This window comes from Octopus bimaculoides, chromosome 9 (assembly GCF_001194135.2).
Source record: "Octopus bimaculoides isolate UCB-OBI-ISO-001 chromosome 9, ASM119413v2, whole genome shotgun sequence".
Taxonomy (NCBI): Eukaryota; Metazoa; Mollusca; class Cephalopoda; order Octopoda; family Octopodidae; genus Octopus; species Octopus bimaculoides.
This window is the reverse complement of record NC_068989.1, coordinates 61,598,752-61,603,649: the sequence shown is the minus strand read 5'-3', so window position 1 is coordinate 61,603,649 and position 4,898 is coordinate 61,598,752.

The window sequence follows — 4,898 nt, the reverse complement described above, 5'->3', positions numbered from 1 at the left end:
ATATATATGAGTGCAATGAAATAATTTAACAAAAACTATATAAATTAATAAAGGACTGAATCAGTGCGTGTGTTTATTACTGGCATAATGCCTCTCCCAAGGTTTAATTGTATATATATATAAATATATATATATATATATATATAAATATATATATATATATATATATATAAATATATATACCCGCGCACGCACACACTCACATACACACACGCACGTGCAGACATACACACGTATTTATTAATAGAGCCAGAAGTAGTATTAATACCGAAAAGCAATCTTCATATCCAGTGTAGCGTGGATTATTTTGTTAAAACAGAATATTGAGTCATATACTGTGAGAGACCACTCATATGGATTCTTGGTGCATGAAAGCACTCGTATTAATATCGTTGATAGATAAGAAACTTCCACTACGGATTTCATCCTGCCTGGCCTCGTCGGTGCCAGTCTAGCATAGTCAGTCGAATCTTTTCTGACAACTATATAAAGAATTTCAGAATGCATTCAGTTACTGATGTCGCAAAGAGCCAGAGGACTTATTCTGTCACTAACGGATATCTGCTAGAGGAACGCAGATAGAGCGAAATTGTGTGATCTGGCACTTCTCTCAGCCGTATCAGTCGGTTCTCGTCTGTCAACGATATAAATGCGAATGCCTTTATGCGCCACAAATCCATATGAAAGATCATCTCTAAATTTTAAAAAAATGCATTATTCTGCAGTTCAAGTTGGATATAAAGATTGCTTTTGCTTCACCCCACCTCTCTCTCTCTCTCTCTCTCTCTCTCTCTCTCTCTCTCTCTCTCTCTATCTCTCTCTCTATCTCTCTCTCTCTCTCTTTCTCTTTCTCTCTCTCTTTCTCTCTCTCTCTATGTATATATATATAGAGAGAGAGACACACAGAGGCACACATGCATACATACATACATACGAACATACATAAACGAACGTACACACATATTTTTGCATCTTTCACATTTTCAGTTATTAGACTGCAGCTATTCCTGGAGCACTGCTTTCAAGAGTGTAGAGGAACAAATCGACCCCCGTACTAATTCTAATACTTATTGCATCGGCCTCTTTTCCTGAACTGTCAAATTACATAAGACGTAATGAAATTCATACCGATTGTGAAGTGGTGGTAGGGATACAGGGACAAAGGACGCATATGCATTCGTCCCCCACCCCACATTTATCCAATCATTTTATACATACATACATACATACATACAGTCATACATGCAGGCATACATGCAAGCATGCATACATATATATTTCGATCAATTAGAGACGCTTTAATAAAAAGGCAAGACGGCAATGAAAGGTAGAAAATTTAGCTGAGAATGCTTTGCTCCAAGTTGGTCGCTGTCATGATGATCGTTAAGTGGAAACTCAGACGATTATATGGATCATATATAGAAATACACAGATGTCTATCGGGCATATATATATAATTAAAGGGAAACAAGTAACTAAGAGTTATTTCCCATGGCTCTATCAGTAACGTATATATGCGTATTTCCTATGCTTGTGTTGTTTTCGTACAAGGGACGCAATTGTTTCTTTCATTATAATTATAACCAGATATCAAGTGCTATAACGTTTAGTGAAGCATGTTTTGTTTTAAACTACACAGAAACCTACAGGACTTTTAACAAACATCATTATAATTCGATGACATGCAATAGTAGTAAATACTTCGATGTGTAACAAAAATGAAAGTGCAAATTTTGCCTTTGTGTTATTTATATGATAGAAAATCGGATATTTTCAACTCCTATACAATAAACCGACGATTAAACCACCAGAGATCAGCTTGAAACTAAGGAATAAAATGGATATGTGAATTCAATTATGTTTAACAATTTGTCGTAATATATTTGTCAGATGCTGAGTAGGTCATTTCGACAAACTTCCCGGAATACTAAATATTACATTTTCTATAAACTAAACCATAACCTCTTAACAGAGAAAATATTTCTGAGACAGAAATTAAAAAACTGAATTAAAAAGAAGATCCCATGTGTCATGGTGAGAGAAACAAATTTTCACAATTGAAAAAAAAAAAGTTAAGGGCGATTTAGCTGTTGTTTTTAGCACATGACGATTGGGACTTTCTCATCATTATTTTTATATGACATAGTAGGAAATTAGTTTTCCACCATGCGTAACATTTTTTTTTTCTTTTCTCTGAGTGGTGGTTTTACAAAAGGAAGGCTTTCCCTTATTTCCTTTAAACTCAACAAGAAATAATTTTTGAATTTCTTTCTCTTCGAAAGTCCTCATGTTCTCTCTCTATACCCTCGGGAAAATTTTCCCCCACGAATTTCTTCATAATCATAATGTATGCCGTTTGAAATGTATTTCCGTTTTCCTAAAAGTTATGAGGGAAAACATCGGATCTTGTGAATTTTCCTCTCCCCGCGCCCCGGTTCGTTGGCGCAAATTTTTGGTTTCATATTCGTTTAACACATCTTTTCACACCTATTACACTTGTTTTTTTTTGTTTTTTGTTTTTTTTTTTGTTTTTTTTTTGGGTGGCAGGGTGTTAAACATTGACCGATTATTTTTGCTAAGCTGGTGAATTTCAGACGCTGGAACATTTCTTTCCGAAATATACCCTAACAAAAGAATTTATACCATAACTATACTAAAGAAAGTATGTTGTGCACCTATATCGACTACATTTCGTTTCGTTTGAACTTCGTGTGTGTACATGTTGCTGTTTTCAATATTATCAATTCTGTGTGTGTGTGTGTGTGTGTGTGAGTGTGAATGTGTTTCTACGTTCGTTACGTCTATAGTAAATTATAGTAAATGACATTTTACTCGGTTTTAATGAAGCTACATCTATTGAAGAAGTCATCCTTATGGTAGGTGATCCCCATCAAAATCAGGATGTTCTCATTCGAGATAACAACCTTCAACGTGTTTCAGAGACTCAGCCCTTTTATGATACTCTCCAGCATCCTCATATTTTGTGAAATACGCAGGATGGATATCATTTCAATATTCCACACATTGAACCTGCAACAGGAGAGCTAATTACAAACAAAATGGTGTCGTCAAATGACTTCTATTCTTACCGAATGATGTTGTGACCAGAACGATCAAATCAATTGCACACGCATCGTGATCTATTTCAGCAATACCTGATTGATATATATATATATATGCTAAAGTTGAGTGTCAGCGTCTCCTCTACATTCATAACAATCAAAAAATGTTAAGGGCTAAAAATTATTTTCATGTCCGAAATGCTCTGAGGACAGATGGTAAGATTCAAAACATGGGGCAAATTCTAATCCTCCCATCATCATTCACAAGTGGTCCTCGATATATATATACCAACGATCACAAGATGCTATGACATATGTCAGGACATGGAAAACCAGATCTTTCTCTCACTTTCACCCGCAATCCTAAATGGGAAGAAGTTAAATTTAACCCCTTCTTCCAAACTTGCATCTTCTAGTATTGCAGCTACCCTCCTCAATCGAGGTAGAATTGCTCATTCAATGTTCAAGCTCCCTCGAAACCTTGCAATGAAAGAATCTCAAATCTGCAACGTTTCTAAAAATTCTGCAAAAGCAACAGTTCTCAAACAAACTTGCCTTATTGTTTGGGATGACTGCACTGTCACATCGTGGATCTCAAGATGTACTTGACCGTACCCTCCAAGACATAATAAAAAAACAATACCACGCTCATGGGAGGAGTAACAGTTCTTGCAGGAGATTTTCCTCAGTTATCCCCAAGCAATCAAAAACTGATGAGGTCAATGCATGGTCAAAAAAATCGTACCTTTGGAGACCTAAAAAAATTACAAGCAACATCAAGGTGATCATATGAGCTTCTTAAGAGTGGTAATAGATTATTAAAATTCAACTCAAGACTTCAGCTAGATGGAATTATATGCAGTCAAATAATACTATCTTATAGGGATGTTATACATAAAGTATTACTTAAATTATCTGTCAATTAGATTGATGTAAACTAGCTATGATAAAGAGCTATACTAGCTCCAACTAATGAAATGCTTGATAAACTCAGTCATGAATTTCTTAAAAAGTTAACAGATGCACCAGAAATGACTTTTTGATCAATTCACGACAGTCGATCAAGATCAGGTTATTCAATATGCTGTTGAATTTCTGAACACGTTTAAACCCACTGGGATGTCGGTGCATTACTTGACACTAAAACTGGGTCCTCCCTTTATGCTGCTTAGGAATCTTGAACCATCTCACCTGCGTATTGGAACTCACTTAATTGTTACTTCCATGAAGTCCCATGTCCTACAGTCCTACAATTATAACAAGTAGTCACAAAGGAGAAAATGACTTACAACTGTTTGAATTTAAGACGCTTCAGTTTCCAGTCAAACTAAGTTTTGGTATTCCAGTTAACAAATCTCAGGTTCAATCCCTGAAGGTAGTTGGACTTGATCTCTCTACTACATGCTTCTTCCATGGCCAACTCTATGTTGCTTGCTCGTGAGCTGGATGGAAGCTGCAACAATTTATTCATTTGAACATGTTTACCCTCAGGTGCTTCAACATTGACAGATTTTCAGCTCGAAATTCTATGATCATTACAATTTGGATATCTTAAAATAAGATACAGATATTTTGAAATGATCATGAGAATATATCTTTATATTTATTGTTTACTAATCCGAATAAGAACAGCAGTAACCGGGCAACGCCGGATCAATCAGCTAATATATATATATATATATATATTATATATATAAATTTTTCAAGGAGTTCCTGCCTTAAAAACAGGAACAACACCACAGTTATTTTGTGTTCTTTGCTACGTTGGTTTCTATTAACCCATTTATTCTATCTGAAGAATTTTTATTCATTAAGATAGAAGAAATACATATAATT